This window comes from Alosa alosa, chromosome 15 (assembly GCF_017589495.1).
Source record: "Alosa alosa isolate M-15738 ecotype Scorff River chromosome 15, AALO_Geno_1.1, whole genome shotgun sequence".
Taxonomy (NCBI): domain Eukaryota; kingdom Metazoa; phylum Chordata; class Actinopteri; order Clupeiformes; family Clupeidae; genus Alosa; species Alosa alosa.
Genome location: NC_063203.1, coordinates 22073849 through 22086702, shown reverse-complemented (window position 1 = coordinate 22086702; position 12854 = coordinate 22073849). Strand labels below are relative to the sequence as shown.

At 39.0% G+C, this 12854-nt stretch overlaps 1 long non-coding RNA gene across 1 annotated transcript; it reads right to left on the bottom strand.

Annotated features, from left to right (window-relative positions):
- Positions 1–203: 203 nt before the first annotated feature.
- LOC125308801 lies at positions 204–12704 on the bottom strand. Its single transcript, XR_007195976.1, has 2 exons — positions 11909–12704; positions 204–449 (listed from the first exon to the last, which is right to left on the bottom strand). It is a non-coding gene; the product is annotated as an uncharacterized LOC125308801 (long non-coding RNA).
- Positions 12705–12854: the final 150 nt, after the last annotated feature.

The following is a 12854-nucleotide window of genomic DNA, read 5'->3' as shown; positions in this document are numbered from 1 at the left end:
CAGGTCTCTCAGGCTTGAACCACACTGCAACCGCGACCCTGCTAGAGAATAGAAGGGATGCCTATTTTTTTCCGCTTGACACGAGCGGTTCTGTACAGAAATATGTCACAGGCGAGGGGTGCTATAACCACCTCCTTCTACCACAATCTAGGCCTACCCCAGGGAGACCACTGTAACCCTCAAGCACGCTCGGACACCAGAGCTAAATTAAGAAATGTTTTATTTAAATAGTCATTAAAAGAGGTTATTCCTGAAGGATCGTCCCCATCGCCGCCAGTCGCCCCCTCTCCAGTCCGTCAGTCGCGGGTCCGGAATTGTGTGTATGATGTGGTGTAGGCTACCGCACCCACTCTGGTCGTTGTGTCGCCGGCTTTCCACCCCAGTGGCCGCAAATGGTCGGAGCAGGCCAGGTTGTAATCCAGTCTCTCACCCTGGACGGCAGCGGCTGCCTAAACAGACAGGTGAACAGGGTTAAGCGGAGTGCCCAACATTCTAGCAGGTCTTGGAGTAACAGTTCAACACACGTGGGGTATAGCACAGCACAGCAAGGGATGATTCCAATCAACACTTTAGTGAGGTCATACAATCCTTAGTACATACACAATTGTCACCATAGGCTCTTACAATTAAGGCTAGGCTGCTGGGGGTTACACTACACTGGCCATACGTTACTCATATTGGCTAGGGGAGGGCAGAGGCTGATGCGCTGGATAAGGGGCACAGTCCAGAGAGGGGGACAATAATATTTTCACAGTCAATTCAAAGCAGAAGCAATAGGCTATGGGCATGGGCAGTTCTTAATGAGACGACAGGGATAATAGGCGTGAGTCATATAGTAGCTTGCACAGTCACAGAGATAGAATTCAGTTCACAGTGGGCGTAAGTTTGCATATAGCATGGGACAGTTCTGGAGGCAACATGCAATTTCTATCAATAAGCGTGTGCCATATAGTAGCTACACAGTTGCAGAGTTTGTATCAGGCAAGCCCAAAGATTTCAAACAGTCCTGATAAAGCAGTACAAAATCAATAGCGTGTGCAATATAGTAGCTACACAGTCACCGTGATAACGTGTCTGACAAGCACAGAGCATTTAAACAGTTCTTGATAAAGCACCAGGCAGGTTCAAAGTCAATGGCGTGAGCAATATAGTAGCTACACAGTCACAAGGTTAAGCAGACACAGAGCACTGGCAGTTCTTAGAGGAAAGGCAGAACACAGCGATTCCACCGGCAATCCCTCGTTGTAACTAGGCTGATGACTATGGAGCTCAATAATAATTGTATATGTGCAGAGGGGGATCCACAAATATTTCTTGAATTGCATGTGTGTTTTGATATCTACAAATAAAAAAACATATTTGTAACTATTTGTATATTGATTTTTACAAATATAGATGTGCATTTGTAAATAAAATACCATTTGTAAAACCGAAAATTTCATTTGTGAAATGTGATTCTGCATTTGTGGATCACCAGCACACGCATTCTTCGCTTTCCAAAGTTACGTGTTTTAGACGCTCTTCTCATGAAAGTCGCACAAATCCACACTTAAATAGGCCTAATTTAATTCGCCAGCATACAGATATCGCAATCCAGTAGATGGGGACATCCACAAATATTTCTTAACTTGCATTCGTGTTTTGATATCCACATTTGTAACTTGTGAATTGGTTTTCACAATTGTAGATGTGTATTTGTAAATGAAATGGCATTTGTAAAACTGGAAATTGCCTTTGTGAAATCAAATTTTGCATTTGTGGATCACCAGCACACTCAGTTTTTGTTTTCGCATTTGTGGATCAGCACGATCAGCACACGTGTTTTTGAGACAATCTTTGTGGCAGAGGAGCCACCCAGATCCACAAATAGCCAACCTCTAATTCGCCTGCTGACAGACTTTCTAATCCAGTAAATGGCAGTGATGTTCTATGGGACTCATCACAAGCAGGCACAGACATAAATATTAGGCTACACACAGAGCTAGCGAACCTAGTTCTTAAATCTAATTAAGAATTACGATCTTTGAGTTTGTTTATCGTTACCTAGTAACTGAGGCTTTAAGTGTTAAAACATATTGCAATTTCTTAATGTACAAGAAATGTGATAGCCCAGTAGTTAGAGGAGCAAGCTTTGACCCCAAGGATTGTTGGTTCAAATCCAGGATTAATCATTTTGCCAATGTTAGTTTTGGACATTTACATGGATATTTTTGGATATTTACATGCCAACACAAAAGGTTGTAAAAGTAGCCAAATAACCCGCCCAATCCACCAATATGTGCATTAAATATCAACCCAACCTTAGCAGAAGGCTTAGCAAAATTAGAAGATTTTTACAGAGGGGTTTGTAGATATATTATTCCTAGCCTGACTTGCATGACATTTTATGCCTAAAAACATGGCAAAAATCATTTTTTTAAGGCTATTAACAGCATATTCTGATTTATAGGATAACAAACGTAGTCTATAAATCCCTCTGTAATTTTCCCCCCATCTAATATCTGAACACAATGGAAACATCATTTTGAACCTGGTTGTATCCAAGTCTCAGTTTTTGTGTTTTAAAATGTATACAAATGAGCACATATTTAATTAGATAATTCCTAATTTGCATATGTAAACATTAAATTACAGAAAACTTGTAATAAATGTTTTCATATTAATGTAAGTAATCAACTGGGGTAGTTTCATAGTGATATCTGCTTGTTAAAAAATGTATCTTATTTACCTGTAGTGTCACTGTCAGATCACAAGATTCAAGAGCAGATCCAGTCAAACTCGCAGAGAACAAATTTATTTAACAATTCAGATGGCAGGCAAAAACACAGTCCAGGAACAGGCAGAGTTCATAGGCAGACAGACAGTCAGGTACAAACAAACAAACCAGACAAGGCAGGTCGAGGACTTGGTCAAAAACAGGCAGAGTCTAGAACTGGAGAAAAGTTAGTCTTTCTACTCTTACTTACTAAACTAGATGTACCGCATAGCGGTACAAAATATGACCGCCGCTCAGTCCTGTACATCCATTCCGCGAAAATAAATCACACTTCAATTTGTCTCCATCTTTTACTCCATCCCCCACTCTTGAAACTTTTGTGTATGCTTGTTTGGCATGCCTGAGTGTGTGTGTGCGGCTGCACAGAAAGTAGCCTACTTGTGCTGAAAAGGTGAATAGATTGTAGAATAGCCAAAGAAGATGTAGCATTGTTATAAAACCTTTAAAATCTCTAAACAATCACAAGTAGGGCAGGTCATCACAGTTCATCCATTGCAACTGGATTGATGAAAGGTCACTTACACCTGTAGGCTACATTGTATTTGGGAAAAGCAAAAGGTATCAGCATAATGTTATTTATTTATTTATTTATTTTTTATTTATTTTATAAACAAAAACATCTCTGTCAGTTCCATGCCGTTTTCAACAGCTATCAAAAAAAAAGGTCATTTTTGGATGGATGGATTTTTGTGAATGTTTCTTCTTCTACATAAGATTTTAGTCATCTTTAGTTCATGTAATACTTTATTGTCAATGCACAAATTAAGTAACAGTAGTCTGAAACGTTATTGTTAATGCACAAATTAAGTAACAGTAGTCTGAAACGAAATGCTGTTTTACATCTAACCAGTGGTGCAAATAACTGACATGTCCAAATGGGCCTTGATGAAATGCGTCGCTAGACTGTTCATACACATTTTAACGGGCCAAAGTTGAAGAGCTTTTGTCCGTTATTGTTCGTGCAAATATAGGCTGATTCATGTTCCCTTGCATTGTGTAACTGAGGTCCATGGCTAGTCTGGCTTTCATCAGACCAAGCTCAATCTTTTAAGAAATCAAAAAATAAATAGCGGGCAGATCAGGCTGGGTTCACCCAGCCTAGTCCATAGGCACCCGATATTGTTTAATTTTCAGATTGAGATATACACGCTCTGGCTATTCTAAATGCAAAAATGCATTAGGGAGTTATGACAAAACTGTAACTAACAAACTAGATCCTAATAGAAAGCTGTTAGCTTCCCTAAGCTACAGGTAGGATTATAAGGTAGGCCTATTTACAACATAAATTGTCAATAGGTTATGCTGGCGACACAAATAAAATCTCCTTTGGAAACCAATGGCTTACGACTTACAGTATCAAGCGGACTTAAACTGCCATATCGTGGCGAAAAGTTGTAATAACATTCACGCAGTTCCATGAGTCAAGGAAAGCGCGAATGAAGTAGCCACTTCTAAATGGGACCCACTACACAGTAGCTTAAGGTGTGTTGCTAAAGCAGCCGTAATGAAATGAAGGTGTCATTGTTTGGATACTTCACACACACGTGCTTTTTAATTTCACAGACTACAACTACCAAGCTGGAATCAAAGCACATCGATTCCCCTCTCACACCCTGCACGCACTTAAAACAAAATAAACAGGCGTCTCAGTCTCACGCATGTATAGGCAAAACTGTATCAGACCGGTGTAACGTTGGTAAATCTTCCATTGCACAGAATGATTTTGGAGCACGTGCAATAAATGACAGTCGAAAGATACAAACAGTGCTGCTATCAATTTGCTTGGTATAACCGCATTTATAGTTTTCTACAAATGCAATCAATCAAATGGGCCTCCATCACTAACCAACGCTAACGGTAACATTACCTAGGTCCTTATTGATATTACAAGATTAACGCATCCTGCAGTAAAACCAAGCATGTCCGATAAACATCCTCACTTACACTTCATGTGAACATCGTCCTGTCCTTATTAGATGTTCGCTGCGGTAAATTACAGTCCTTGTAGGAAGTGTCCATTATTTTTCAACCCACTTTTAACTTCCAAAAAAATTACGTCTCACTGCAACGATGCGCCATCTAGTGGACAAACGACTACTTATCGACAATACTGAAAATGCAGCCATGATGATGATGATGAATATTTTGGCTTTCTTTTGATCCTATTGAATTTGTAATTATGTATCGGCCGCTCTAATACCGATAGTATGTGGGTGCCTGTGTGTGCATGTTTATATGTGTGCACCGCCATTTACAGGCCAATGAGTGTACAGTCACTAAATGTACACATAACCTAATTTTTTTAGCCCCCCCCATGGATGAAATTCTACGAAACTTGGCATACCCCCAGACCCCCAGAGAATGCCAGGTCAATCATACACATACAATTTGGTGCAGTTCTGAACATCTAAACTGAAGATAGGAGCGATTAAAGCAGAATAATATTGCATTTTCATTTTTTACCGGGGGGGGGCAAATCACAAATGAGTGATTATGAGCCAGGTTGATGTGGGCCCTTGAGACCAACATACCATAAAAAGATTCACAGAGAACTGTGTCTGCCCTACCCTCCTTCGGGGTCCAGTCCAGCGGGGGCTGCAGATGAAAACGAAAAATGACGGTTCCATGCTATCCATGTGGGGTACATGCCCACCAAGTTTTGTGTACCCCGGTCTTTCAGTGTCCCGGAATCCTTGTTGGTGTAATGCGTCACTAAATGTACACATAAATTATTTTATTGTAAGGCCCCCATGAACGAAAAAGTACACAAAACTTGGCATGCATTCAGAGGGTGTCATAATGATCCTACACTTTTAATTTCGTGCAGTTTTGACCTTGTCAGCCAGAGATATTGAGATGAAAACACCACATTTTTGCTTTTTCATTTTTAACTAGGTGGCTTATACATGAAATAAGTGGTAATGGGATGGGTTGACATGCCCCCTTAAGACCAACATACATAAAAAAGGTGGACCTCCTAGGCCCTACGGTTCTCGAGATATTCACAGAAAACTGTCTCCGAATCCACCTACAGGCCAGTTGGTGTATAGTAACATAAATTCATTCAAACCTATTGTGTGGCCCCCATGAACGGAATTCCAAACAAAACTTGGCGTGCATACAGAGGGCAGTCATAATGATCCTACACTTCCAATTTCGTGTAAAATAAATCAGTTTTGACTATGTTAGATCACACAAAAAAGAAATACCTTCAATTACAACACCTCATTTTTCTGAGAAATTTTGATTGATTACTGTTTTGTGTGTGTTTAATCTGTTTATGCTATGAAATGGGTTAACATGCCCCTGGAGGCAAACATACAAAAAAAAATGGTCACCCTGGTTATGGATATGGGTTGACATGGCCCAGTCCAGAGATCAAAACATACATCCAAAAAAAATGGTCCTCTTTCAGTGTCCCGGAAATCCCGCCACTAAATATACACATAAATGATTTTATTGGTTTCGAACGAAAGTACACAAAATTGGCATGCATTCGAGGATGTCATAAAAGGTGGACCTCCTAGGCCCTACGGTTCTCGAGATATTCACAGAAAACTGTGTCTGCCCTACCCTCCTTCGGGGTCCAGTCCAGCTGGGGGCTACAGATCAAAAACGGAAAACGATGGTTCCATGCTATCCATGTGGGGTTACATGCCCACCAAGTTTCGTGTACCCCTGTCTTTCAGTGTCCCGGGAATCATTGACGGAAATTTGGGCATGCTAAAAAAAAAAAAAAAAAAAAAAAAAAAAAAAAAAATATATGACCGCCTATATGACACTGCTTCACTGCGCGGCGGTCATAATAACAAAACAGAAACCAACAAATAAACAACCAATCAAAAGAAAAACAAAATTTTAATTCTTTTCATTAACTCAGTGTTTTTCAGGAAAACAAATAAGGCTCTAATTCTATCTACTTGCATTCCTTGTTCCCCAAGAATATCCTCTATGTTCTCATCCAATTCTTGCCATGTTTGTCTCTGTTCTCTGTATCTTCCACATCTAAACAAAACATGCCCCACATCTTCCAGTCTGCACTCTGCATAATCCATCACCTTTTCCTATTAGTTTAAGTGTTACATTTAGTCCTGTGTGTCCCATTCTTAATCTTGTGTACACTATTTCTTCTTTTCTATTTTGCATAATATGCATATTCATTCTTTTTCCTCCAATGTTTTTCTGATTGTTGTAATAGTGTCTAGCCTTAGGTTCAGTGTCCCATTCCTGTTGCCACCTCTTCATTATTTCAGATTTAATTTTAGTTTTTGCTTCTCATTTCCCTATTGGAACATTAACTTCTATTTCTTTATTGTTTAGTGCCTTTTTGGCTAATCCATCTGCCTTTTCATTTCCTCTAATTCCAATATGTGCTGGAACCCAACAAAACTGAACCATTAATCCTAGGCTTCTAATATTTAACAATATACAGTAGTTCTAACTTCCATCAGTAGGTCTTCTCTGACTGAATCACCCCTTTCAAAGCTCTGCAGTACAGCCATTGAATCAGAGCATATTAGAGATGTTAATGGTTTTATCTCCTCTATCCACCTTAGAGCTGTTATTATGCCAGTCATTTCTATTGTGTATACTGAGAGGTAATTATTCAATCTGTACTTCAGTCCTTTTTTAAATTCAGGAATGTAAATTCCTATTCCACAATGACCATTTTGGTCTTTTGATCCATCAGTGAACATTTTAATAAAACCGTAAAATGAAGAGGATAGATATCTTTCACTATACTTTGCGAAACTCTGATCATCAGGGTATTCCCTCTTTTCTTTCAGAATTTCTGTATTAACCTCTGGAATTGGTAGCATCCAGGGAGGGATTTCACTCAGACCTATTGCAGGACTACAGTATATTCTAAATCTTTAATGTCAAACTGCTCTGCTAATTTATTTATGTTCCATCCAAACCCTTTAGCCTTCGTTTGATACTCCCAACAATCATTCAGTACTGATGCTGCTGGATTATTACAAAGCCAGCTTAGTGCATCTTAAAGTTAGTGGAGCTTCCTCTGTCTCTACCAGAATAGCACTTGTTGGAGTTGTTTAATAGCACCTATGGCCATTCTTAATGCTCTAAACTGAATTCTGTCCAACTTAGTTAACTTTCGACATAATGCACATGATATTTCCATGTAAGTTTTTCATCCATCCAAACTCCTAAGTATTTAAATTTCACAACTCTTTTCTAAATTTGATTATACATAAATAAATGGTGGTCCTCAGCCATTTTCTTTATTGTAAAGTACATAACATTTGATTTTTCAATAGAAAATTTGAATCCCCAATCCACTCCCCATTGCTCTAATATTTTAATTTTCTTTTGCATAATTGTTGTTATATATGGAATATTTCTGACTCTTTTCCATATTACCGCATCATCTGCATACAGTAATCCATCACTTCCTTTTCCTAGTTTGATAAATATATCATTAATCATTAAATTAAATAAGATGGGACTGATTACACTTCCTTGAGGAATTCCATTCTCCATTGTAAATTCATCTGAATTTTCTGAGCCTACTCTGACTCTAAAAGTACGTTGGGAAAGGAAGTCCAGTATGAAATTATCCATCTTCCCTCCAATTCCCATTCTATCCAGTTTGATCAATAGCCCTTCTCTCCACATAGTATCATATGCCTTTTCTACTACAGTATGTCTAAAAACACGGCCACCATTACCTCCTTCATAATCAGTGTTTTCTCCACTTCATTACACAGTTTCACCAAAGCATCTGCCGTAGATCTACCCTTTCTAAATACAGTTTGATAATCTGTAAGAACACATTTCTTTTCCAGAAAATAATTTAATCTTGCCACTATCAGTTTCTCAATTAACTTTCCTAAATGTGACGTCATTGCTATAGGCCTGTAGTTCCCTGGATTGCTTGGCTCTTTTCCTGGCTTAGGGAAAGGAAGAATAATTGCCTTTTTCCATATATTTGGTAATTTGCCCTTATTCCATATGTTATTGAACAATTCTAATACCTTACCCAATAATCCATCAGGTAGTTTCCTAAACATAGCGTAACATAAATTATCAGGTCCTGGTGAGGAGTATCCATGTAGTATTTAAGGCCATTTTAAGTTCTGACATAGTAAATTCTGCATCTAGTATATGATTTGACTCTTGTTTAGTATTTAATATATTTTTATTTTCCTTCAAAATTTCCTCTTTTTGAACATTTCATCTAGGTGATTTCCTTTATGAATGTCAGCAAACTTTTCCCCCCCAACATATTTGCTTTATCAGCATCTGAGATAGCTTTATTTCTTCCATCATTTAACACTGGCATTTGCGATGGTTTATACTTGCCTGTCATTTTCTTCACCATCATCCACATCTTATCCAAAGTTGTTTCTCTTCCAATTGTTGAACAAAATTGTCTCCATGCTTCTTTCTTGGTTTCTTTAATTACCTTCCTTGTTAGAGCTTTTTTCCTTTGATAATCTACAAGATTATCCATTGTTAAAGTGTTACGTAGTTTCTTAAATGCTTTATTTCGATCTGCTACTGCATCTGTACATTTATCATTCCACCATGGTATATTTCTTCTTTTGTTTTGGCTTTTACTAATTGGAATACTCTGACTTGCTGCACTTAAAATAATGTTACTTACAGAATCATTCATTCTATCTATCGACTCTTCCAGGCCTAAAGATGGATTATTTATTTGATCATTACAACATTCCACATACTTAACCCAGTTGGCTTTCTGAAAGCACCATTTGTGGTTTATATAATTTTGCTGTATATATATATATATACACATTTGTTTCTATCTTGCATAGAATTGGAAAGTGATCACTACCAATACTTGTATTTTGTTCCACTTCCCATTCACATCTATTAGCTATTTTCCTATCCACTAAAGTTAAGTCTATACATGATGTCTCATTTGTATATATATATATATATATATATGTAGACGTGTACCAGTGCCATTGTTTAAACACACCAGCGTTCTATCATTGATCATTTCTTCATTTCTTATTTCTCCATTTGCATCTGTTGTTTTGCTTCCCCATAATGTATTATGGGCATTGAAATCCCCACACCATATTTCTCTATGACCTTTTCCCTTATAAATACTCTTCATTAAGCCATTTGTTAGTTCTTTACATGGATTATAATAGTTGATAATTATCAAATTACCTCTATCCTCTTTATTAACTATTTCAGTTACAATACATTCGTATCCTTCAGATACCTTTATTGAGCTGTATGATATTCCTTCTTTAACAAATGTCAAACCCTCTATCTATCTCTCCATCATATCTTATACTATTGTATCCTTTTAAAACAAAGTCTAGTTGTGGCTTTAACCATGTTTCTTGGATGCATATAATACCAGGTTTAATTGGTAAATCATTTACATAACTTTTGAATTCCTGTCCATTTGCAATTAAACTTCGTGCATTCCACTGAAGAATAGAAAAAAACATAATCCATTTAACTAGTATGTATTCCATCATGATTAATATTTAACATTTCATGTACTTCATCAGCCTTTGCTATGATCCCTAAGTAATTATTAGCTGCTTCCACTACTGATTTTATTCTATCACTTTTCTTAGCATGCTGTATAGTGACATTGACTATTGAACAAATGAATGCAACAAAATTGTTCTTGTTTACCAACATTGTATCTTCTGATATTTTAGCCTTATGTTCATTAATTTCTGAGATAGCAGTGTGTATTATTTCCTGCAGAGTTCTTTCCCTGTCATGACCTCTGTTATTCTTTCTACCTCTGCCTGAAGTTTCAGCAGAGTCCCTTCTTCTGCTCTGTTCTGGTGTATGGGCAGGCCTCCGATTGATTCTATCATTATCATTCATTTTCTTAAGTGCTTCTGCATATGCCACTTGATGTGTAACCTTATATTTCTGAATTTCTCTTGCCTTTTTGCTTTTCACATCCCCCATAAGCTGCACTATGCTGGCCTCCACAATTACAGCATTTTAATTCAGTTATTTCCCCACAGTTACCATATTCATGTTCCCCTCCACATTTAGCACATCTGATCTTGCCTCTCTGCATTGTGCTGCTACATGTCCAAACCTTTGACATTTAAAGCATCTTAATGGGGGTGGGATGTATTCCCTCACTGGATAACTCATATATCCCATCTGTACTTTAGTAGGCATTTCCACCTTAAAGTATAGCAAAATCGACAAACTCTCAACTTTCTCTTTTCCTTTAGTCAGCCTTTTTGCATCCATAAGCTCACCTCCTTTTAGACCATTTTTGATTTCTTCAATGGAAACAGATATCGGTATTCCTGTAATCACTTCTCTTGATTTTGATGTTGCACCTGGTATGTGTGATGTGATCTTGACCCCATTTAGTTTTCCTTTGCTTAGTACTTTTTTACGCTTTTCTTCAGATGCTGCAAATATAAACAATCTACCATTTCCCATGAATCTGGCATGATTGATTTTGCTTATCTCTTTCTCAATTGCTTTCGTTACATGTATTGGGTGTAAATCAGGACCTCCATGTTGATCAAACACTACTACAACTTTAAATGTTACTACACGCTACTACTGGAATCCGACCTCAGTCTAACCTGCTTTCTCCTAACTTCTTCCCAGAACATCTCATTATCTTTATCGATAGTCAATGGATCTAAATCTTTGAGATCCTTCAAAGGTTAGCTGCCATCAGTCACTCTACATTCACTGTACAGTAAAGCTTTTTATTTACTCCAAATGATACGAACGTGTCTTTCACCAACAGCAACCCGGAACTGGAAAAAAACCAACAAACTAAACTAAAACAGGCAGGGTTTAAATACCCAAACTGATTGACACAATAAGGGACAGGTGAACAGACAAAATGGAGGGAAAAGAACAAAGACAGGAAGTTGCCCAAATAAGGTTATGGGCGTGGCACTGGGCACATGACAGCACATGGCTTGATCAACAAAACAAACAAAACAAAGAACTGTCGAGACATTGACAGGCAAGATGGCGCGGACCGCTGCCGCAGCCGTCAAGCCGGCTCCACTATGTTACCTGTTTGTAATCTGGCCGATAACACTGGATATTTTTGCAAATACAGTACTGGGTACAATCACATACAGCTCCCAGGCACTCATCAACATTGGATTATCAACTCACCTCATGCAAAGTCCATCCGATGTTTGGGTTCGCTTGCTCCCGGCTGAGATCCTGAAGAGCGCAGCTCAACAAACCTGGAGAAGATCCAGAGGTAAACGCGGAGGGGTAAAGCATGCCCTGAGGGCCCGCGTACACAAGCCTCCTTGCCAAGTATCCTGGTTGCTAATGTCCAGTCCTTGAACGATGAGAAAGTGGATGATCTCCGTTTGCGTTGCGCATGTGAACGAGACATAAGAAACTGTAACATCCTCCTGTTCACTGAAACCTGGCTGAATCCGTCCAAAGATGACCATTCCATAAAACTGATGGAGAATCTCTCTGTTTACCGGTCTGACAGATCTTTCGAGGAATCCAGGAAGGAGATCGGAGGTGGCGTTGGCGTCATGGTGAATGAGGGCTGGTGTCAAAGTGGGAACATCAACGTGCTGCGGCGCTTCTGCTCCCCTGATGGAATTCCTGGCAATAAAATGCCGGCCTCACTATCTTCCACGTGAATTTACATCTGTGGTAATCGTGGCAGTGTACATTACACCCCAGGCATGTACAAAAACAGCTCTCACAGTGCTCCACGATGCACTGAACAGCTACCAGGCTAGCAACACCCAAGCCGCGTTAGTGGTTGCTGGCGATTTCAACAAGGCGAACCTGAAGAAAGTGATGCCAAACCTTTATCAACACATTGACTGTGCAACGAGAGGGTCAAGAACACTGGACCATTGTTATACTCCATTTAAGAGTGGATACAAGGCCCAGTCTCTTGCTCCTGTGGGGAAAAGCGGCCATGCTGCTATCTTCCTCTGGCCATCGTATGTCAACAAACTACGAAGGAAACCCCCGATGACGAGAGAGGTGCGTCGGTGGACAGACCAATCAGAGGACAGCATGCGAGTGGCACTCCACGAAACACTTTGGGATGCGTTTAAGAACTGCACTGTTGATATTAACA